General features: G+C 41.9%; 16 non-coding genes and 2 pseudogenes across 16 annotated transcripts; all 18 read right to left on the bottom strand.

The window, feature by feature from the left end:
• Positions 1-4,005: 4,005 nt before the first annotated feature.
• Positions 4,006-4,122, bottom strand: LOC142534302 (5S ribosomal RNA). The gene has a single exon (XR_012816981.1). It is a non-coding gene; the product is annotated as a 5S ribosomal RNA (ribosomal RNA).
• A 3,833-nt stretch (positions 4,123-7,955) lies between these two features.
• LOC142534301 (5S ribosomal RNA) lies at positions 7,956-8,074 on the bottom strand. The gene has a single exon (XR_012816980.1). It is a non-coding gene; the product is annotated as a 5S ribosomal RNA (ribosomal RNA).
• Positions 8,075-8,756: 682 nt separating this feature from the next.
• On the bottom strand, positions 8,757-8,873 carry LOC142534291 (5S ribosomal RNA). The gene has a single exon (XR_012816971.1). It is a non-coding gene; the product is annotated as a 5S ribosomal RNA (ribosomal RNA).
• A 657-nt stretch (positions 8,874-9,530) lies between these two features.
• LOC142534363 (5S ribosomal RNA) lies at positions 9,531-9,649 on the bottom strand. Its single transcript, XR_012817020.1, has one exon. It is a non-coding gene; the product is annotated as a 5S ribosomal RNA (ribosomal RNA).
• A 1,303-nt stretch (positions 9,650-10,952) lies between these two features.
• LOC142534271 (5S ribosomal RNA) lies at positions 10,953-11,071 on the bottom strand. Its single transcript, XR_012816951.1, has one exon. It is a non-coding gene; the product is annotated as a 5S ribosomal RNA (ribosomal RNA).
• A 1,256-nt stretch (positions 11,072-12,327) lies between these two features.
• LOC142534286 (5S ribosomal RNA) lies at positions 12,328-12,446 on the bottom strand. The gene has a single exon (XR_012816966.1). It is a non-coding gene; the product is annotated as a 5S ribosomal RNA (ribosomal RNA).
• A 683-nt stretch (positions 12,447-13,129) lies between these two features.
• On the bottom strand, positions 13,130-13,248 carry LOC142534268 (5S ribosomal RNA). The gene has a single exon (XR_012816948.1). It is a non-coding gene; the product is annotated as a 5S ribosomal RNA (ribosomal RNA).
• Positions 13,249-13,757: 509 nt separating this feature from the next.
• LOC142534364 (5S ribosomal RNA) lies at positions 13,758-13,876 on the bottom strand. The gene has a single exon (XR_012817021.1). It is a non-coding gene; the product is annotated as a 5S ribosomal RNA (ribosomal RNA).
• A 683-nt stretch (positions 13,877-14,559) lies between these two features.
• Positions 14,560-14,678, bottom strand: LOC142534265 (5S ribosomal RNA). Its single transcript, XR_012816945.1, has one exon. It is a non-coding gene; the product is annotated as a 5S ribosomal RNA (ribosomal RNA).
• Positions 14,679-15,025: 347 nt separating this feature from the next.
• LOC142534366 (5S ribosomal RNA) lies at positions 15,026-15,144 on the bottom strand. The gene has a single exon (XR_012817023.1). It is a non-coding gene; the product is annotated as a 5S ribosomal RNA (ribosomal RNA).
• A 682-nt stretch (positions 15,145-15,826) lies between these two features.
• Positions 15,827-15,945, bottom strand: LOC142534341 (5S ribosomal RNA). Its single transcript, XR_012816999.1, has one exon. It is a non-coding gene; the product is annotated as a 5S ribosomal RNA (ribosomal RNA).
• A 683-nt stretch (positions 15,946-16,628) lies between these two features.
• On the bottom strand, positions 16,629-16,747 carry LOC142534272 (5S ribosomal RNA). Its single transcript, XR_012816952.1, has one exon. It is a non-coding gene; the product is annotated as a 5S ribosomal RNA (ribosomal RNA).
• A 684-nt stretch (positions 16,748-17,431) lies between these two features.
• LOC142534355 (5S ribosomal RNA) lies at positions 17,432-17,550 on the bottom strand. The gene has a single exon (XR_012817013.1). It is a non-coding gene; the product is annotated as a 5S ribosomal RNA (ribosomal RNA).
• Positions 17,551-18,235: 685 nt separating this feature from the next.
• Positions 18,236-18,360, bottom strand: LOC142534322 (5S ribosomal RNA; annotated as a pseudogene).
• Positions 18,361-19,007: 647 nt separating this feature from the next.
• Positions 19,008-19,124, bottom strand: LOC142534321 (5S ribosomal RNA; annotated as a pseudogene).
• A 649-nt stretch (positions 19,125-19,773) lies between these two features.
• On the bottom strand, positions 19,774-19,892 carry LOC142534348 (5S ribosomal RNA). The gene has a single exon (XR_012817006.1). It is a non-coding gene; the product is annotated as a 5S ribosomal RNA (ribosomal RNA).
• Positions 19,893-20,575: 683 nt separating this feature from the next.
• On the bottom strand, positions 20,576-20,693 carry LOC142534279 (5S ribosomal RNA). Its single transcript, XR_012816960.1, has one exon. It is a non-coding gene; the product is annotated as a 5S ribosomal RNA (ribosomal RNA).
• A 1,828-nt stretch (positions 20,694-22,521) lies between these two features.
• Positions 22,522-22,640, bottom strand: LOC142534296 (5S ribosomal RNA). The gene has a single exon (XR_012816976.1). It is a non-coding gene; the product is annotated as a 5S ribosomal RNA (ribosomal RNA).
• Between the last annotated feature and the right edge of the window lie 628 nt (positions 22,641-23,268).

Here is a 23,268-nt window from a genome sequence, read left to right as displayed (position 1 = left end):
AGCATGCATCCTAAATAAATTCAACGTTTTTATACTTACAAAGATCGTCGTAGTTTTCGAATCATTAATCCTTGTATGGATTCATCAAAAATTAATTCAACTAGCAACCACGAACTATCAATAATTTCTAAGAAATTCTACAAGTCCCAAAAGCATTCATAACTTTCAAGATTAACTTATTACCCCAAAGAGTAGAACATCAGTACTTCTAACCTAAAAATCGGTATAATCAAATCATTATCCACTTCTCCTAAAGACCAATATTCGAATTCTTAGACACGTCCAATTCCAAACGTAACCAACATGCAATTTAATCTAGTTTTTAAAACAGTAAATCCTTAAATCATAAAAGCAGTTAAACATATACAATAAATCATCATAAAGCGTAAATCATGTTAACATGCAGGTGATATGAGTAAAACATTGAAAACATTGAAATCATAAAAGCTTACAGACTTGAGGCTTGAAGACTGAGCTGCAGAAACTGGCGGTGGCACAACCCTATACATGGCCCTTGCTCTGATACCAACTGTAACGTCTCACTCATTTTTAAAATTCTACTGGACATTTTTTTTAAATAAAAGCTCGCATTTTCGAAATAACATTTAAAATAATCGTAATAATTTGACAGTAAAAAAATAACAAAACTCATCTACAATCATACGAAAACATAAACTAATAAAAATCTTAAAATCATCAACGTGTGAAAATATTCATTTCCTCTCAATCTCATAAATCGTAATGCGGAAAACATGTGGTCCTCGGGTCGTGTCATCGCACCAGGTCTGCCTACTCAGAGTTTGGCACCTATAGTCTCCTCAACATTTAGCTCACCTGCATCACACACGCCTAGTGAGTCTAAAGAATCAACACACCTATACCAGGAATAACAAGTACATATACATAGCACACAGCAGTGAAAAATATCATACTCAACATATCTTTCATGAACTTAAAAGCATAACATAAACGTGTATTGTAAAATCATAATGCCAACATACCTTTCATAAACTTTAAAACATGAATATAAACATGTCGTATCAAATCATATCGTATTAAATCATGTCATCATAAACTTAAACATTTTCTTTTTAACTGAATTCAGTTCATTAGTTGTGACTTTCGTATCAGCTCTATCGTATCAGCTCTATCGTATCATGATATTCACCACTTAATAAAAACATGCATATACGTAATTTTTCCTTTAAACCAAGCATGCAACGTATATTTTCATAAAATCTTAAAAATCGTGATCATGATGCATAAAACTTTAAAATATAGTAAATTTGTGCTCATGGCGCTGCCAGGACCAACATCTAACCCCGGGTGCAAAATGACCATTTTGCCCCTGGAAACCCAAAAATTACCATTTTGCCCTTAGACGTAAAATTTCACGTTTTTGACATTTTCTTAATTCCATTGACTCTAACATGTCCCAAATAATTATTTAAGCCTACAAAAATTTTCCCATATTTTTATTTGGCTTAAATCGATGAATTTTAAATTAATTTTTAAACATAACATATTAACGCGCTTTAATCCCGAATTAAACCAAACCTTAGCATAAAATTCCCAAATTAAAAACTTAGACTTCTTATAATTATTTGACTTTAAATATAATTTTTCATAATTTAATTAAGCTTAAATCTAGCGTTTCAATTAATTCTGTAATTAACGTTTCGTGTTGCGACTAAATCCCGGATAAATCCAAAACTCATTATTTTGATCCGAAGCTTACCAAATTCCTTAAAATATCCCAAAACATATTTAAAAGCATCCCTAAACGTAAACTCGAGCCCATTTTATAACTTAACTGAATTGTTTTAAAACTTGGACCGGTGTCCCGGTTTTAAGCCGAATCGACTCGAAACTTAACCGTATTTTTCCCAACATTTTACCACACCTAATAAACACTTAAAAGGCCTTATAAACATCCAGACCCGTCGCTTAAACCATTCGATCAGGCCTTACAAGATGCTGGAAATCAGCCTCTTCCCCTTTCGCCTACCCTACTACACTACCTCCCTATTCTCGCGTCTTAGCCCAACACCGATGGAACCAGGCACGTCTCAGCCTTTCCTAGACCACCATAGGGCTCCCCTGAACCTACTGCACCCACGCCATCAGCCTCATGCATCAGGCGTAGATCACCCTATCGCTACACTCCCCACAACACCAATCGAACCCAACTCGTCCAACTCTTCCCTTGCGGATTCTAGGACAAGACCAGCAGCGTTCGTGCATTTCCAGACCATGGTTCAGACCCACCAGAGTCTATTCAAGGTCTAGAGTCGCCCTTGCACCACCAGACTTCACCTACCCACCGATCTAGACAAAGAAAACGAGAAACCCCAAGCCGCTACACATCTCGGCCTTCACTCCAAACCTACCGAACCTTACACCAGCCTCATGACTCCACTAACCTGCTCTAAACAGTCCCTTAGCATCAACAAAACGGCAGCCTCCTTGCACAATTCAAGAAAATGTGAGACTTGAAACAAAAAGAATGCAATAAACACAAGAAAATCAAAGATCTTCCATAGACAAGCTTGGATCGAAACTTTTCATGCATGAACACCAAACTCAGTATATAAAACGTGTATGATGCAGAAGAATGATATAGAGCGTGCCTGGTGAAAATATTTCGCTAGAAAACCGAAGAACGAGCGTCGGAAATCAAGTCGGAGAATTTTATTACGCCTTGAATGGAAATGGCCGTGCTTTCAGCTGCTGGGATGTCTATGAAAATGTTGAGATGGGAGTGAGGGTGTCGGATGATTGGGGAGGGTAATGTTAGGTGTAGTGGGTCCATAGGGATTTATTAGGTAGTTAATTAAAATATAATAGGCCATAAGTTTCTAATTAAAGATTTAAAAAGGATTTTAAGCCCAACAAGCTTAAAAGTAGTCTCATTAAGTCCAAACACACTCCCGAAAAATATTTCGTGATGAAAAGTTTTTGAAAATATTAGCCGAACCCTCAAAAAGTCCCCTGATTCGATAAAATTTGCTTACCGGGTAAAAATAAAATTCTGCAGATAAAAATACCCAATAAATCTCAATTCTTGAAAAACACCTTTAAAACATCTTGTATTAATTAATAGAACTTAATCGTGTAATAAAAATAATTTTCTTGAAAATTCTCCGGTCTCTGATCCTCGTTCAAGAGCGAAATGCAACTTAAAAACCTTAATGCATGAACTTATAAAATGTATGGAATAAATTCTACCATGCATGAATTATGCATAAAATGCATAAAAATAATTAAACACAATTTAATAAAATAAAAATACATTTTATGCTTTAAAATAATTTAATGAAATACCAAAGAATTTAATAATTTGCATGCATGTGGTTTATGTGGACTTTTCGATTTTCGGGACGTTACACGCGGCACTGCTCTCGCCCAATCAGAACCAAGAAGTTAACCGTTCTGGCGCGATGCCAGAGCTAGGATGGGTGACCTCCCTGGAAAGTACTCGTGTCGCGACCGTTTACGTAAATTATAGCTAAAACTGTTGAAATAATTGTTTTTAATAAGTTAACCATCTCCGGAGTAATCTGCGTCATACCCTTCCGCACAGAACCGGCTCACGACAACAAAAATCGCTAAATGATCCCAGAAAATTGAAAAAAAAATAAGAAGAAGAAAATAACGAATGTAAAGCTATTATTATGCCTAGGATACGATAAAATGGAACCGGAATCGAATTTTGGACTTCCTAAACGGATTTCTCGAGGAAACGAAAGCTTAACAGAAGTTGAAAATCGCAAATTAGAGGGTCTTAAAGAAGGAATTCGGCTAAAATCTCGCCAGCTCATTGCAGAGTAATCAGTCTCGTTCATTTGCCCGTTTACAATCAAATTAGGCTACAATTTTGTCCAAATCCGGCAGTGCCCGAGCTACGTTGATTTCACATGTCTTATCTGGTCCCGATCGAGATTCAGATGATTTGAGCCGAAAATCGTCTGTCAACAAGTAATCAAAAATAGAAAAACACAAAAAAGGGTGCAACACGAGGATTTCCCAGGGGGTCACCCGTCCTAGTACTGCTCGCCCAAGCACGCTTAACTTCCGAGTTCTGATGGTATCCGGTGCATTAGTGCTGGTATGATCCCACCCAACATTGAGTGGGATGTTTATTCTTATATCCCTCGAGTACGTGTGGCGCGGGTGGCGATGGACAACAAATAAATCCTTATATTATTTCGAAAATTTTGATTCAGCCCTTAAACGTTCGTAAATTGCCCTTAGGTCCCCAATCTTTTGAAATATTGCATTTTGGTCCCTTAAATTTCGATACTTGCATGTTGATTTTATACGTCGGGACGTAAATTTTATCGGTGTGGGTTTTTCAATAAAAAAATACGAACTTTTTGGCAACCCCGCTATTTAATTCCCAAACTATTTTTACCAAAACTTTACTAACATTTTATTTAATTCTAATTAAAGACTAATTGGCTTAATTAGGGGCTTAATAGGCCTAAAGCCTTGTTAGTGTTTAATTAAGTATATAATATGTAAACCTTTCCCATAAACCTACGATTATTTCAAAAGCACACGGCCACAATTCTGAAAATACCTAGATTACACGGCACACACATTCTTAAAAATTGAGGCAAACTTTCGAGCGTTGCCAAGGGAAAGTCTTAGCCAAGGTTCTTGCTCCGTTCTTCGTCATCGTCAATGGTTTTTCGTGCGTAAATTACGCATAGGCTCACATATTCTTCCCTTCAAACCATCATCACATCATATTATATTTTTATGCATGAAAATTTTGGGAAACAAGTGACACTTTGAATTATTTTCGTTTTTATGCAATCCATGAAATTCCAAGCATGATTTTGATTCAAACTTTTGTCCTTTACATGTATATACGAGCTGCCACGATATAGGTTATGTTTAGGCATGATTTTACACGGGATTTAGAGTCCTAGATAATCACCTTAACACCACACACGAAATAGAACACAAGCTGTGCAGCAACCTTCTGTCATGGAGCAAAGGGGTTCGGTTTTATTGTTGCAGGGGCTAGGGCTTGGTTGGCTGGTTCCACGGGTTAACCAAGGTCGTGGGTGAGTTAGGGAGAGAGTCCTAGCCATGCTAGGACTCGCATTCAAGGGCTGGGAAGGAGTCCTAGCAAGCTATGACTCCCACCCGAGAATCAAGGGGAATTGCGTGTAGGGTTCTGGGCTTGTTGCAGGCTGATGGGCGTGGTCCAGGGGGCCTGGGCTAGGTCAGGTCGAGTCCTTAGAGTCCTTAGGGAGTGCACAACAGGTTGGTTTGGTGGCTGGGTTCGTTGGTAGGGGCAGGGAAGCTTGATCAAGAGTCCTTGTCCAACAAGGATTTCTCGGCCAGCTTATGGTAGAGGAGTATGGGGCTCGTTTTTTTGGTTAGGGGTGTTTTACGTGGGATATATGGGTCCAGTAGGGTACTTTAGGATGTTGGTCAAGTTTTGGATCAACATGGTTCGGGGGTATCTCGTGAAAATCAAGAGATGGCTCGGGGTCGAAGATTTTGGGTCATTAGAGTTTTTAAAACTTGGGAAAATTGAAAAATGGTTCACGGGGGTCGAGTCGTGGTTCATAAGGGCTAAAATAATATAAAAAGACTAAATTCTCAACTGGTACCAACACTTAGGAATCTAGGTACTTAAGTCTGGAGGTCCTGGGTTCAAGTGTTAGGGAAGGAGAAAGAAACCACTTACCAGGGGTGAGATATTCTATGAGTGACGGTGCATTGGCCCATGCTGGACCATCCTAACGACCCATGACCAGTAGTGGTGCGTGGGTATGGGCCGAGGCCTTTGTTGGTTCAGCCTAATGGCCCATGATCGTTACAAAAAAAGGCGCCTTTTTTTGTAACGATCATGGGCCATTAGGATGAACCAACAAAGGCCTCGGCCCATGCTGGACCATCCTAACGACCCATGACCAGTAGTGGTGCGTGGGTATGGGCAGAGGCCTTTGTTGGTTCAGCCTAATGGCCCATGATCATTACAGCACTGCTCTCGCCCAATCAGAACCATGAAGTTAAGCGTTCTGGCGCGATGGCAGAGCTAGGACGGGTGACCTCCCTGGAAAGTCCTCGTGTCGCGACCGTTTACGTAAATTATTGATAAAACAGTCGAAATAATTGTTTTTAATGAGTTAACCGTCTCCGGAGTAATCTGCGTCATACCCTTCCGCACAGAACCGGCTCACGACAAAAAAAATTGCTAAATGTTCCCAGAAAATAGAAAAAAAATAGGAAAAAAAATTAGCGAATGTAAAGTTATTATTATGCCTGCGATACGATAAAATGGAATCGGAATCCAATTTCGGACTTCCTAAGCGGATTTCTCGAAGAAACGGAAGCTTAACAAAAGCGGAAAATCGCAAATTATAGGGTCTTAGAGAAGGAATTCGGCTAAAATCTTGCCAGCTCATTGCGGAGTAAAAAGTCTCGTTCGTTTTCCCGTTTACAATCAAATTAGGCTACAATTTTTTCCAAATCCGACAGAGCCCGAGCTACGTTGATTTCACATGTCTTATCTAGTGCCGATCGATATTCAGATGATTTGAGCCGAAAATCGTCTGTCAACAAGTAATCAAAAATAGAAAAACACGAAAAGGGGCTAGTACTGCCCTAGCACTAGCACACTTAACTTCGGAGTTCTGATGGGATCCAGTGCATTAGTGCTGGTATGATCGAACACGACATTGAGTGGGATGTTTATTCTTATATTCCTCTACTACGTGTTGCGCGGGCGGCGATGGACAACACGTGGCACTGCTCTCGCCCAATCAGAACCATGAAGTTAAACGTTCTAATGCGATGGCAGAGTGAGGATGGGTGACCTCCCTGGCAAGTCCTCGTGTCGCGACCGTTTACGTAAATTATAGCTAAAACAGTCGAAATAATTGTTTTTAATGAGTTAACCGTCTCCGGAGTAATCTGCGTCATACCCTTCCGCACAGAACCGGCTCACAACAACAAAAATCGCTAAATGTTCCCAGAAAATAGAAAAAAAATAAGAAGAAGAAAATATCGAACGTAAAGCTATTATTATGCCTCGGATACGATAAAATGGAACCGGAATCGAATTTCGGACTTCCTAAACGGATTTCTCGAGGAAACAGAAGCTTAAAAGAAGCAGAAAATCACATATTAGAGGGTCTTAGAGAAGGAATTCGGATAAAATCTCGTCAGCTCATTGCAGAGTAATGAGTCTCGTTCGTTTGCCCGTTTACAATCAAATTAGCCAACAATTTTGTCCAAATCCGGCAGTGCCCGAGCTACGTTGATTTCACATGTCTTATCTGGTCCCGATCGAGATTCAGATGATTTGAGCCGAAAATCGTCTATGAACAAGTAATCAAAAATAGAAAAACACGAAAAGAGGTGCAACACGAGGACTTCCCAGGGGGTCGCCCATCCTGGGAAGTCCTCGTGTCGTGACCGTTTACGTAAATTATAGCTAAAACAGTCGAAATAATTTTTTTTATGAGTTAACCGTCTCCAGAGTTATCTGCGTGATACCTTTCCGCACCGAACCGGCTCACGACAACAAAAATCTATAAATGTTCCCAGAAAATAGAAAAAAAAATAAGAAGAAGAAAATAGCGAATATAAAGCTATTATTTTGCCTGGGATACGATAAAATGGAACTGGAATCGAATTTCAAACTTCCTAAACATATTTATCGAGGAAACGGAAGCTTAACAGAAGCGGAAAATCGCAAATTAGAGGGTCTTAGAGAAGGAATTCGGCTAAAATCTCGTCAGCTCATTGCTGAGTAACGAGTCTCGTTTGTTTTCCCGTTTACCATCAAATTAGCCTACAATTTTGTCCAAATCCGGCAGGGCCCGAGCTACGTTTATTTCACATGTCTTATCAGGTCCCGATCGAGATTCAGATGATTTGAGCCGAAAATCATCTGTCAACAAGTAATCGAAAATAGAAAAACACGTAAATGGGTGCAACACGAGGACATCCCAAGGAATCACCCATCCTAGTACTGCTCTCGACCAAACACGCTTAACTTCGGAGTTCTGATGGGATCCGGTGCATTAGTGCTGGTATGATCGAACCCGACATTGAGTGGGACGTTTATTCTTATATCCCTCGAGTACGTGTGGAGCTGGCGGCGATGGACAACACGCGGCACTGCTCTCGCAAAATCAGAACCAAGAAGTTAAGCGTTTTGGCGCGATGGCAGAGCTAGGATGGGTGACTTTCCTGGGAAGTCCTCGTGTCGCGATCGTTTACGTAAATTATAGCTAAAACAGTCGAAATAATTGTTTTTAATGAGTTAACCGTCTCCGGAGTAATCTGCGTCATACCCTTCCGCACAGAACCGGCTCACGACAACTAAAATCGCTAAATGTTCCCAGAAAATAGAAAAAAAATAAGATGAAGAAAATAGCGAATATAAAGCTATTATTATGCCTAGGATACGATAAAATGGAACCGGAATCGAATTTCGGACTTCCTAAGCGGATTTCTCGAGGAAACGGAAGCTCAACAGAAGCGGAAAATCGCAAATTAGAGTGTCTTAGAGAAGGAATTCGGCTAAAATCTCGCCAGCTCATTGTAGAGCAATGAGTCTCGTTGTTTGCCCGTTTACAATCAAATTAGGCTACAATTTTGTCCAAATCTGGCTGTGCACGAGCTATGTTGATTTCTCATGGCTAATCTGGTCCCGATCGAGATTCTGATGATTTGAGCCGAAAATCGTCTGTCAATAAGTAATCAAAAATAGAAAAACACGAAAAGAGGTGCAACACGAGGACTTCCCAGGGGTCACCCATCCTAGTACTGCTCTCGCCCAAGCACGCTTAACTTCGGAGTTCTGATGGGATCCGGTGCATTAATGTTGTATGATCGCACCCGACATTGAGTGGGATGTTTATTCTTATATCCCTCGAGTACATGTGAAGCGGGCGGCGATTGACAACAGAACCATGAAGTTAAGCGTTCTGGCGCGATGGCAGAGCTAGGATGGGTGACCTCCCTGGGAAGTCCTCGTGTCGCGACCGTTTACGTAAATTATATATAAAATAGTCGAAATAATTTTTTTAATGAGTTAACCGTCTCCGGAGTAATCTGCGTTATACCCTTCCGCACAGAACCAGCTCACGAAAACAAAAATCGTTAAATGTTCCCAGAAAACTGAAAAAAATAAGAAAAAGAAAATAGCGAATGTAAAGCTATTATTATGCCTGGGATACGATAAAATGGAACCGGAATCGAATTTCGGACTTTCTAAACGGATTTCTAGAGGAAACAAAAGCTTAACAGAAGCTGAAAACCGAAAATTAAAGGGTGTTAGAGAAGGAATACGGCTAAAATCTCGCCAGCTCATTGCGGAGTAACGAGTCTCATTCATTTGCCCGTTTACAATTAAATTAGACTACAATTTTGTCCAAATCCGGTAGTGCCCGAGCTAAGTTGATTTCACTTGTCTTATCTGCTCTCGATCTAGATTCAGATGATTTGAGCCGAAAATCGTCTGTCAACAGGTAATCAAAAATAGAAAAACACGAAAAGGGGTGCAACACGAGGACTTCACAAGGGGTCACCCATCCTAGTACAGCTCTCGCCCAAGCACGCTTAATTTCGGAGTTCTAATGGGATCCGGTGCATTAGTGCTGGTATGATCGAACCCGACATTGAGTGGGACGTTTATTCTTATATCCCTCGAGTACGTGTGGCGCGGGCGACGATGGAGAACACGCGGCACTGCTCTCGCCCAATAAGAACCATGAAGTTAAGCATTCTGGCGTGATGGCAGAGCTAGGATGGGTGACCTCCCTGGGAAGTCCGCGTGTCGCGACCGTTTACGTAAATTATGGCTAAAACAGTCGAAATAATTGTTTTTAATGAGTTAACCATCTCCGAAGTAATCTGCGTCATACCCTTCCGAACAGAACCGGGTCATGAGAACAAAAATCGCTAAATGTTCCCAGAAAATAGAAAAAAAAATAAAAAGAAGAAAATAGCGAATGTAAAGATATTATTATGCCTATGATGCGATAAAATGGAACCGGAATCGAATTTCGAACTTCCTAAGCGGATTTCTCGAGGAAACAGAAGCTTAACAGATGCGGAAAATCGCAAATTAGAGTGTCTTAGAGAAGGAATTCAGCTAAATTCTCGCCAGCTCATAGCGGAGTAATGAGTCTCGTTCGTTTGACCGTTTACAATCAAATTAGGCTACAATTTTGTCCAAATCTGACAGTGCTTGAGCTACGTTGATTTCACATGTCATATCTGGTCCCGATCGTGATTCAGATGATTTGAGCCGAAAATCGTCTGTCAACAAGTAATCAGAAATAGAAAAACACGAAAAGGGGTGCAACACAAGGACTTGTGGCGCGAGCGGCGATGGACAACACGCGGCACTGCTCTCGCCCAATCATAACCATGAAGTTAAGCGTTCTGGTGCGATGGCAGAGCTAGGATGGGTGACCTCCCTGGGAAGCCCTTGTGTCGCGACCGTTTACGTAAATTATGGCTAAAACAGTCGAAATAATTGTTTTTAATGAGTTAACTGTCTTCGGAGTAATCTGCGTCATACCCTTCCGCACAGAACCGGCTCACGACAACAAAAATCACTAAATGTTTCTAGAAAATAGAAAAAAAATAAAAAGAAGAAAATAGCGAATGTAAAGCTATTATTATACCAAGGAAACGATAAAATGGAACCGTAATCGAATTTCGGACTTCCTAAGCGGATTTCTTGAGAAAACGGAAGCTTAACATAAGCGGAAAATCGCAAATTAGAAGGTCTTAGAGAAGGAATTCGGCTAAGACCGTTTACAATCAAATTACGCTACAATTTTGTCCAAATCCGGCAGTGCCCTAGATATGTTGATTTCACATATCTTATTTTGTCCCGATCGAGATTCATATGATTTGAGCAGAAAATCGTATGTCAACAAGTAATTAAAAATAGAAAAACACGAAAATGGGTGCAACACGAGGACTTCACAAGGGGTCACCCATCCTAGTGCTGGTCTCACCCAAGCACGCTTAACTTCGGAGTTCTAATGGGATCCGGTGCATTAGTGCTGGAATGATCGCACCCGTCATTGAGTCGGATGTTTATTCTTATATCCCTCGAGTACGTGTGGCGCGATCGGCGATGGTCAACACACGTCACTGCTCTCGCCCAATAAGAATCATGAAGTTAAGCGTTCTGGCGCAATGGATGAGCTAGGATGGGTGACCTCCCTGGGCAGTCCTTGTGTCGCGACCGTTTACGTAAATTATAGTAAAATAGTCGAAATAATTGTTTTTAATGAGTTAACCGTCTCCGTTGTAATCTGCGTCATACCATTCCGACAGAACCAGCTCACGACAACAAAAATCGCTAAATGTTCCCAGAAAATAGAAAAAAAATAAGAAGAAGAAAATATCGAACGTAAAGCTATTATTATGCCTCGGATACGATAAAATGGAACCGGAATCGAATTTCGGAATTCCTAAACAGATTTCTCGAGGAAACGGAAGCTTAAAAGAAGCAGAAAATCACATATTAGAGGGTCTTAGAGAAGGAATTCGGATAAAATCTCGTCAGCTCATTGCAGAGTAATGAGTCTCGTTTGTTTGCCCGTTTACAATCAAATTAGCCAACAATTTTGTCCAAATCCGGCAGTGCCCGAGCTACGTTGATTTCACATGTCTTATCTGGTCCCGATCGAGATTCAGATGATTTGATCCGAAAATCGTCTATGAACAAGTAATCAAAAATAGAAAAACACGAAAAGAGGTGCAACACAAGGACTTCCCAGGGGGTCGCCCATCCTGGGAAGTCCTCGTGTCGTGACCTTTTACGTAAATTATAGCTAAAACAGTCGAAATAATTTTTTTTTATGAGTTAACCGTCTCTAGAGTTATCTGCGTGATACCTTTCCGCACCGAACCGGCTCACGACAACAAAAATCTATAAATGTTCCCAGAAAATAGAAAAAAAATAAGAAGAAGAAAATAGCGAATGTAAAGCTATTATTTTGCCTGGGATACGATAAAATAGAACTGGAATCGAATTTCAAACTTCCTAAACATATTTATTGAGGAAACGGAAGCTTAACAGAAGCGGAAAATCGCAAATTAGAGGGTCTTAGAGAAGGAATTCGGCTAAAATCTCGTCAGCTCATTGCTGAGTAACGAGTCTCGTTTGTTAGCACGTTTACCATAAAATTAGCCTACAATTTTGTCCAAATCCGGCAAGGCCCGAGCTACGTTTATTTCACATGTCTTATCAGGTCCCGATCGAGATTCAGATGATTTGAGCCGAAAATCATCTGTCAACAAGTAATCGAAAATAGAAAAACACGTAAATGGGTGCAACACGAGGACATCCCAAGGGGTCACCCATCCTAGTACTGCTCTCGACCAAACACGCTTAACTTCGGAGTTCTGATGGGATCCAGTGCATTAGTGCTGGTATGATCGAACCCGACATTGAGTGGGACGTTTATTCTTATATCCCTCGAGTACGTGTGGAGCTGGCGGCGATGGACAACACGCGGCACTGCTCTCGCAAAATCAGAACCAAGAAGTTAAGCGTTTTGGCGCGATGGCAGAGCTAGGATGGGTGACTTTCCTGGGAAGTCCTCGTGTCGCGACTGTTTACGTAAATTATAGCTAAAACAGTCGAAATATTTGTTTTTAATGAGTTAACCGTCTCCGGAGTAATCTGCGTCATACCCTTCCGCACAGAACCGGCTCACGACAACTAAAATCGCTAAATGTTCCCAGAAAATAGAAAAAAAATAAGATGAAGAAAATAGCGAATATAAAGCTATTATTATGCCTAGGATACGATAAAATGGAACCGGAATCGAATTTCGGACTTCCTAAGCGGATTTCTCGAGGAAACGGAAGCTCAAAAGAAGCGGAAAATCGCAAATTAGAGTGTCTTAAAGAAGGAATTCGGCTAAAATCTCGCCAGCTCATTGCAAAGCAATGAGTCTCGTTCGTTTGCCCGTTTACAATCAAATTAGGCTACAATTTTGTCCAAATCTGGCAGTGTCCGAGCTACGTTGATTTCACATGGCTTATCTGGTCCCGATCGAGATTCAGATGATTTGAGCCGAAAATCGTCTGTCAATAAGTAATCAAAAATAGAAAAACACGAAGAGGGGTGCAACACGAGGACTTCCCAGGGATCACCCATCCTAGTACATGCTCTCGCCCAAGCACGCTTAACTTCGAAGTTCTGATGGGATCCGGTGCATTAGTGCTGGTATGAACGCACCCAACATTGAGTGGGATGTTTATTCTTAGATCCCACGAGTACGTGTGAAGCGGGCGGCGATTGACAATAGAACCATGAAGTTAAGCTTTCTGGCGCGATGGCAGAGCTAGGATGGGTGACCTCCCTGGGAAGTCCTCGTGTCGCGACCGTTTACGTAAATTATGGATAAAACAGTCGAAATAATTTTTTTAATGAGTTAGCCGTCTCCGGAGTAATCTACGCCATACCCTTCCTGCACAGAACCATTTCACGACAACAAAAATCGTTAAATGTTCCCAGAAAGCTGAAAAAAATAAGAAGAAGAAAATAGCGAATGTAAAGCTATTATTATGTCTAAGATACGATAAAATGGAACCGGAATCGAATTTCGGACTTCTAAACGGAATTTCTAGAGAAACAAAAGCTTAACAGAAGCTGAAAATCGCAAATTAAAAGCTCTCGATCGAGATTCAGATGATTTGAGCCGAAAATCGTCTGTCAACAGGTAATCAAAAATAGAAAAACACGAAAAGGGGTGCAACACGAGGACTTCCCAGGGGGTCACCCATCCTAGTACAGCTCTCGCCCAAGCACGCTTAACTTCGGAGTTCTAATGGGATCCGGTGCATTAGTACTGATAAGATCGAACCCGACATTGAGTGGGACGTTTATTCTTATATCCCTCGAGTACGTGTGGCGCGGGCGGCGATGGACAACACGCGGCACTGCTCTCGCCCAATCAGAACCATGAAGTTAAGCATTCTAGCGTGATGGCAGAGCTAGGATGGGTGACCTCCCTGGGAAGTCCGCGTGTCACGACCGTTTACGTAAATTATGGCTAAAACCGTCGAAATAATTGTTTTTAATGAGTTAACCATCTCCGAAGTAATCTGCGTCATACCCTTCCGCACAGAACCGGCTCATGAGAACAAAAATCGCTAAATGTTCCCAGAAAATAGAAAAAAAATAAAAAGAAGAAAATAGCGAATGTAAAGCTATTATTATGCCTGCGATTCGATAAAATGGAACAGGAATCGAATTTCGGACTTCCTAAGCGGATTTCTCAAGGAAACGGAAGCTTAACAGAAGCGGAAAATCGCAAATTAGAGGGTCTTAGAAAAAAAATTCGGCTAAAATCTCGCCAGCTCATTGCGGAGTACTGAGCCTCGTTCGTTTGCCCATTTACAATCAAATTATGCTACAATTTTGTCCAAATCCAGCAGTGCCCGAGTTACGTTGATTTCACATGTCTTATCTGGTCCCGATCGAGATTCAGATAATTTTAGTAGAAAATTGTCTGTCAACATGCAATCAAAAATAGAAAAACATGAAAAGGGGTGCAACACGAGGACTTCGCAGGGGGTCACCCATCCTCGTACTGCTCTTTCCCAAGAACGTTTAACTTCGGAGTTCTGATGGGATCCGGTGCATTAGTGCAGGTATGATCGCACCCGAAATTGAGTAGGATGTTTATTCTTATATCCCTTGAGTACGTGTGGAGCGGGCGTCGATGGACAACACGCGGCACTGCTCTCGCCCAATCAGAACCATGTAGTTAAGTGTTCTGGCGCGATGGCAGAGCTAGGATGGGTGACCTCCCTGGGAAGTCCTCGTGTCGCGACCGTTTACGTAAATTATAGCTAAAATAGTCGAAATAATTGTTTTTAGTGAGTTAACCGTCTCCGGCAGTGCCCGAGCTACGTTGATTTCACATGTCTTATCTGGTCACGATCGAGATTCAGATGATTTGAGCCGAAAATCGTCTGTCAACAAGTAATCAAAAACAGAAAAACACGAAAAGGGGTGCAACACGAGGACTTCCCAGGGGGTCACCCATCCTAGTACAGCTCTCGTCCAAGCACGCTTAACTTCGGAGTTCTGATGGGATCCGGTACATTACTGCTGGTATGATCGAACCCGACAGTGAGTGGGACGTTTATTCTTATATCCCTCGAGTACGTGTGGAGCTGGCGGCGATGGACAACACGCGGCACTGCTCTCGCCCAATCAGAACCATGAATTTAAGCGTTCTGGCGCGATGACAGAGCTAGGATGGGTGACCTCCCTTGGAAGTCCTTGTGTCGCGACCGTTTACATAATTATAGCTAAAACAGTCGAAATAATTGTTTTTAATGAGTTTACCGTCTCCGGAGTAATCTGCGTCATACCTTTCCGCACAGAACCGGCTCACGACAACAAAAATTGCTAAATGTTCCCCGAAAATAGAAAAAAAATAAGAAGAAGAAAATAGCGAATGTAAAGCTATTATTATGCCTGGGATACGATAAAATGGAACAGGAATCGAATTTCGGACTTCCTAAGCGGATTTCTCGAGGAAACAGAAGCTTAACAGAAGCGGAAAATCGCAAATTAGAGGGTCTTAGAGAAGTAATTCGGCTAAAATCTCGCCAGCTCATTGCAGAGTAATGAGTCTCGTTCGTTTGCCCGTTTACAATAAAATTAGGCTACAATTTTGTCCAAATCAGGCAGTGCCCGAGCTACGTTGATTTCACATGTCTTATCTGGTCCCGATCGAGATTCAGATTATTTGAGCCGAATATCTTTTGTCAACAAGTAATCAAAAATAGAAAAACACGAAAAGGGGTGCAACACGAGGACTTCCCAGGGGGTCACCCATCCTAGTATTGCTCTCGCCCAAGCACTCTTAACTTCGGAGTCCTGATGGGATCCGGTGCATTAGTTCTGGTATGATCGCACCAGAGATTGAGTGGTATGTTTATTCTTATATCCCTCGAGTACGTGTGGCGCAGGGCGGCGATGGACAACACGCGGCATTTCTCTTGGCCAATCAAAACCAAGAAGTTAAGCGTTCTGGCGCGATGGCAGAGCTAGGATGGGTGACCTCCCTGGGAAATCCTCGTGTCTCGACCGTTTACGTAAATTATAGCTAAAAAAGTCGAAATAATTGTTTTTAATGAGTTAATCGTCTCCGGAGTAATCTGCGTCATACCCTTCCGCACAGAACCGACTCACGACAACAAAAATCGGTAAATGTTCCCAAAAAATTGAAAAAAAAATAAGAAGAAAAAAATAGCGAATGTAAAGCTATTATTATGCCGGGGATACGATAAAATGGAACCAAAATCGAATTTCGGACTTCCTAAACGGATTTCTCGAGTAAACGGAAGCTTAACAGAAGCGGAAAATCTCAAATTAGAGGGTTTTAGAGAAGGAATTTGGCTAAATCTCGCCAGCTCATTGCGGAGTAATGAGTCTCGTTCGTTTGCCCGTTTACAATCAAATTAGGCTACAATTTTGTCCAAATCCGGCAGTGCCCTTGCTACATTGATTTCACATGTCTTATCTGGTCCCGATATAGATTCAGATGATTTAGCAGAAAATTGTCTGTCAACAAGTAATCAAAAATAGAAAAACACGAAAAGGGGTGCAACACGAGGACTTCCCAGAGGGTCATCCATCCTAGTACTTCTCTCGCCCAAGCACGCTTAACTTCGGAGTTCTGATGGGATCCGTTCCATTAGAGCTGGTATGATCGCACCTGACATTAAGTGGGATGTTTATTCTTATATCTCTCGAGTACGTGTGGCGCGGGCAGCGATGGACAACACGCGGCACTGCTCTCGCCCAATCAGAACCATGAAGTTAAGCGTTCTGGCGCGATGGCAGAGAAGGGATGGGTGACCTCCCTGGGAAGTCCTCGTGTTGCGATCGTTTACGTAAATTATGGATAAAACAGTCGAAATAATTGTTTTTAATGAGTTAACCGTCTTCGGAGTAATCTGCGTCATACCCTTCCGCACAGAACCGGCTCACGACAACAAAAATCGCTAAATGTTCCCAGAAAATAGAAAAAAAAATAAGAATAAGAAAATAGCGAATGTAAAGCTATTATTATGCCTGGGATACGATAAAATGAAACCGGAATCGAATTTCGGACTTCCTAAGCGGATTTCTCGAGGAAACGGAACCTTAACAGAAGCGTAAAATCGAAAATTTGAGGGTCTTAGAGAAGTAATTCGGCTAAAATCTCTCCAGCTCATTGCGGAGTAATGAGTCTCGTTCGTTTGCCCGTTTACCATCAAATTTAGCTACAATTTTGTCCAAATCCGGCAAAGCTCGAGCTAGGTTGATTTCACATGACTTATCTTGTCCCGATCGAGATTCAGATGATTTGAGCCGAAAATCGTCTGTCAACAAGTAATCAAAAATAGAAAAACACGAAAAGGAGTGCAACACGAGGACTTCTCAGGGGGTCACCCATTCTAGTACTGCTCTCGCCCAAGCACGCTTAACTTCGGAGTTCTCATGGGATCAGGTGCATTATTGCTGGTATGATCACACCCAACATTTAGTGGGATGTTTATTTTTATATCCCTCGAGTACGTGTTGCGCGGGCGGCGATGGACAACATGCGGAACTGCTCTCGTCCAATCAGAACCATGAAGTTAAGCGTTCTGGCGTGATGGCAGAGCTAGGATGGGTGACCTCCCTAAGAAAATCCTCGTGTCGCGACCGTGTACGTAAATTATAGCTAAAACTGTCGAAATAATTGTTTTTAATGAGTTAACCGTCTCTGGAGTAATCTGCGTCATACCTTTCCGCACAGAACCGGCTCACGACAACAAAAATCGCTAATGTTCCAAGAAAATATAAAAAAAATAAGATGAAGAAAAGAGCGAATGTAAAGCTATTATTATGCTTGGGATACGATAAAATGGAACCGGAATCGAATTTCTGACTTCCTAAACGGATTTCTCGAGGAAAAACGGAAGCTTAACCGAAGCGGAAAATCGCAAATTAGAGGGTCTTAGAGAAGGAATTCGGCTAAAATCTCGCCAGCTCATTGCGAAGTAATGAGAATCGTTCGTTTGCCCGTTTACAATCAAATTAGGCAACAATTTTGTCCAAATCCGGCAGTGCCCGAGCTACGTTGATTTCACATGTCTTATCTGGTCACGATCGAGATTCGGATGATTTGAGCCAAAAATCGTCTTTCAAGAGGTAATCAAAAATAGAAAAACACGAAAAGGCGTGCAACACGGGGACTTCCCATGGGGTCGGGGTCACTCATCCTAGTACTGGTCTCGCCCAAGAACGCTTAACTTTGGAGTTCAGATGGGATCCGTTGCTTTAGTGCTGGTATGATCGCATCCGACATTGAGTGGGATGTTTATTCTTATATCCCTCGAGTACGTGTGGCGCTGGCGGCGATGGACAACACGCGGCACTGCTCTCGCCCAATCAGAAATATGAAGTTAAGCGTTCTGGCGCGATGGCAGAGTTAGGATGGGTGACCTCCCTGGGAAGTCCTAGTGTCGCGACGGTTTACGTAAATTATGGATAAAACAGTCGAAATAATTTCTTTTAATGAGTTAACCGTCTCCGGAGTAATTTTTGTTATACCCTTCTACACAGAACCGGCTCACGACAACAAAAATCGCTAAATGTTCCCAGAAAATAGAAAAAAATAAGAAGAAGAAAATAGCAAATGTAAAGCTATTATTATACCTGGGATACGATAAAATGGAACCGAAATCGAATTTCGGACTTCCTAAACGGATTTCTCGAGGAAACGGAAGCTTAACGGAAGCGGAAAATCGCAAATTAAAGGGTCTTGGAGAAGGAATTCGGCTAAAATCTCGCCAGCTCATTGCGGAGTAATGAGTCTCGTTCGTTTGCCCGTTTACAATAAAATTAGCCTACAATTTTGTCCAAATCCGACAGTGCCCGATCGAGATTCAGATGATTTGAGCCGAGAATCGTCTCTCAACAAATAATCAAAAATAGAAAAACATGAAAAGGGGTGCAACACAAGGACTTCCCAGGGGGTCACCCATCCTAGTACTACTCTCCCCAAGCACGCTTAACTTCTGAGTTCTGATGGGATCAGGTGCATTAGTGCTGTTATGTCCCTCGAGTACGTGTGGCGCGGGCGGCGATGGACAACACGCGGCACTGTTCTCGCCTAATCAGAACCATGAAGTTAAGCGTTCTGGCGCGATGGCAGAGCTAGGACGGGTGACATCCCTAGGAAGTCCTCGTGTCGCGACCGTTTTCGTAAATTATGGATAAAACAGTCGAAATAATTGTTTTTAACGAGTTAACCGTTTCCGGAGTAATCGGCATCATACCCTTCCGCACAGAACCGGCTCACGACAAAAAAAATCGCTAAATGTTCCCAGAAAATAGAAAAAAAAAATAAGAAGAAGTAAATAGCGAATGTAAGGCTATTATTATGCCTGGGATACGATAAAATGGATCCAGAATCGAATTTCGGACTTCCTAAGCGGATTTCTCGAGGAAACAAAAGCTTAACAGAAGCGGAAAATCTCAAATTAGAGGGTCTTAGAAAAATAATTCGGCTAAAATCTCGCAAGCTCATTGCGGAGTAATGAGTTTCGTTCGTTTGCCCGTTTACAATCAAATTAGGCTACAATTTTGTCCAAATCCGGCAGTGCCCGAGCTACGTTGATTTCACATGTCTTATCTGGTTCCGATCGAGATTCAGATGATTTGAGCCGAAAATCGTCTGTCAACAAGTAATCAAAGATAGAAAAACACGAAAAGGGTTGCAACATGAGGACTTCCAAGAGGGTCAACCATCCCAGTACTGCTCTCGCCCAAGCACGCTTAACTTCGGAGTTCTGATGGGATCCGGTGCATTAGTGCTGGTATGATCGCACCCGACATTGAGTGGGATGTTTATTCTTATATCCCTTGAGTACGTGTGGCGCGGGCGCCGATGGACAACACGCGGCACTGCTCTCGCCCAATCAGAACCATGAAGTTAAGCGTTCTGGCTTGATGGCAGAGCTAAGATGGGTGACCTACTTGGGAAGTCCTCGTGTCGCGACCGTTTACGTAAATTATAGCTAAAACAGTCGAAATAATTGTTTTTAGTGAGTAAACCGTCTCCTGAGTAATCTACGTCATACCCTTCCGCACATAACAGGCTCACTACAACAAAAATCGCTAAATGTTCCCAGTAAATAGGAAAAAATTAAGAAGAAGAAAATAGCGAATGTAAAGCTATTATTATGCCTGGGATACGATAAAATTAAATCGGAATCGAATTTCGGACTTCCTAAGCGGATTTCTCGAGGTAACGAAAGCTTAACAGAAGCGAAAAATCGCAAATTAGAGGGTCTTAGAGAAGGAATTCGGCTAAAATCTTGCCAGCTCATTGCGGGGTAATGAGTCTCCTTCGTTTGCCCGTTTACAATCAAATTAGCATACAATTTTGTCCAAATCCGGCAGTTCCCGAGATATGTTGATTTCACATGTCTTATCAGGTCCCGATCGAGATTCAGATGATTTGAGCCGAAAATCGTCTGTCAACAAGTAATCAAAAATAGAAAAACACGAAAAAGGGTGCAAAACGTGGACTACCCAGGGGTCACCCATCCTAGTACTGCTATCGCCCAAGCACGCTTAACTTCGAAGTTCTGATGGGATCCGGTGCATTAGTGCTGGTATGATCGCACCCGACATTGAGTGGGATGTTTATTCTTATATCCCTCGAGTACGTGTGGTGCGGGCGGCGATGGACAACACGCGGCACTGCTCTCGCTCAATCAGAACTAGGAAGTTAAACGTTCTGGCGCGATGGAAGAGCTAGGATGGGTGACCTCCATGGGAAGTCCTCGTGTCGCGACCGTTTACGGAAATTATAGCGAAAAAAGTCGAAATAATTGTTTTTAATGAGTTAACCGTCTCCGGAGTAATCTGCGTCATATCCTTCCGCACAGAACCAGCTCACGACAACAAAAATCGTTAAATGTTCCCATAAAATAGAAAAAAAATAAGAAGAAAATAGCTAATGTAAAGCTATTATTATGCCTGGGATACGATAAAATTGAACCGAAATCGAATTTCAGACTTCCTAAACGGATTTCTCGAGGAAACGGAAGCTTAACGGAAGCGAAAAATCGCATATTAGAGGGTCTTAGAGAAGGAATTCGGCTAAAATCTCGCCCGCTCATTGCGGAGTAAAGAGTCTCGTTCGTTTGCCCGTTTACAATCAAATTAGGCTACAATTTTGTCCAAATCCAGCAGTGCCCGAGCTACGTTGATTTCACATGACTTAACTGGTCCCGATCGAGATTCAGATGATTTGAGCTGAACATCGTCTGTCAACAAGTAATCAAAACCATGAAGTTAAGCGTTCTGGCGCGATGGCAGAGCTAGGATGGGTGACCTCCCTGGGAAGTCCTCGTGTCGCGACCGTTTTCGTAAATTATGGATAAAACAGTCGAAATAATTGTTTTTAATGAGTTAACCATCTCCGGCGTAATCTACTTCATACCCTTCCACACAGAACCGGCTCACAACAACAAAAATCGCGAAATGTTCCAAGAAAATAGAAAAAAAATTAAGAAGAAGAAAATAGCGAATGTAAAGCTATTATTATGCCTGGGATATGATTAAAATGGAACCGAAATCGAATTTCGAACTTCCTAAGCGGATTTCTCGAGGAAACGGAAGCTTAACAAAAGCGGAAAATCGCAAATTAGAGGGTCTTAGAGAAGGAATTCGGCTAAAATCTCGCCAGCTCATTGCGAAGTAATGAGTCTCGTTTGTTTGCCCGTTTACAATCAAATTAGGCTACAATTTTGTCCAAATCTGGCAGTGCCCGAGCTACGTTGATTTCACATGTCTTATCTGGTCCCGATCGAGATTCAGATGATTTGAGCCGAAAATCGTCTGTCAACAAGTAATGAAAACCATGAAGTTAAGCGTTCTGGCGCGATGGCAGAGTTAGGATAGGTGACCTCCCTGGGAAGTCCTCGTGTCGCGACCGTTTACGTAAATTATGGATAAAACAGTCAAAATAATTGTTTTTAATGAGTTAACCATCTCCGGAGTAATCTACGTCATGCCCTTCCGCACAAAACCGGCTCACGAAAACAAAACTCGCTAAATGTTCCCAGAAAATAGAAAAAAAAAATAAGAAGAAGAAAATAGCGAATGTAAAGCTATTATTATGCTTGGGATACGATAAAATGGAACCGGAATCAAATTTCGGACTTCCTAAACGGATTTTTCGAGGAAACAGAAGCTTAACAGAAGCAGAAAATCGTAAATTAGAGGGATTTAGAGAAGAAATTCGGCTAAAATCTTGCCAGCTCATTGCGATGTAATGAGTCTCGTTCGTTTGCCCGTTTACAATCAAATTAGCCTACAATTTTTTCCAAATCCGGCAGTGCCCGAGCTACGTTGATTTCACTTGTCTTATCTGGTCCTGATCGAGATTCAGATTATTTGAGCCGAAAATCGTCTGTCAACAAGTAATCAAAAATAGAAAAACACGAAAAGGGGTGCAAAACGTGGACTTTCAAGGGGGTCACCCATCCTAGTACTGCTCTCGACCAAGCACACTTAACTTCAAAGTTCTGATGGGATCCGGTGCATTAGTGCTGGTATGAACACACCCGACAATGAGTGGGGTGTTTATTCTTATATCTCTCGAGAACGTGTAGAGCGGGCGGCGATGGACAACACGAGGCACTACTCTCGCCCAATCATAACCATGAAGTTAAGCGTTCTGGCGCGATGGCAGAGCTAGGATGGGTGACCTCCCTGGGAAGTCCTCGTGTCGTGACCATTTACGTAAATTATGGATAAAACAATCGAAATAATTGTTTTTAATGTGTTAATCGTCTCTGGAGTAATCTACGTCATACCTTTCCGCACAGAACCGGCTCACGAATACAAAAATCTCTAAATTTTCCCAGAAAATAGAAAAAAAAATAAGAAGAAGAAAATAGCGAATGTAAAGCTATTATTATGCCTGGGATACGATAAAATGGAACCGGAATTGAATTTCGAACTTCCTAAGCGGATTTCTCGAGGAAACGGAAGCTTAACAAAAGCGGAAAATCGCAAATTAGAGGGTCTTAGAGAAGGAATTCGGCTAAAATCTCGCCAGCTCATTGCGGAGTAATGAGTCTCGTTTGTTTGCTCGTTTACAATCAAATTAGGCTACAATTTTGTCCAAATCTGGCAGTGCCAAAGCTACGTTGATTTCACATGTCTTATCTGGTCCCGATCGAGATTCAGAT

The sequence above is a fragment of the Primulina tabacum genome, unplaced genomic scaffold (genome assembly GCF_025594145.1).
Source record: "Primulina tabacum isolate GXHZ01 unplaced genomic scaffold, ASM2559414v2 Contig446, whole genome shotgun sequence".
In the NCBI taxonomy this organism is placed as follows: Eukaryota; Viridiplantae; Streptophyta; class Magnoliopsida; order Lamiales; family Gesneriaceae; genus Primulina; species Primulina tabacum.
This window is presented reverse-complemented; position numbering and strand designations above follow the sequence as displayed.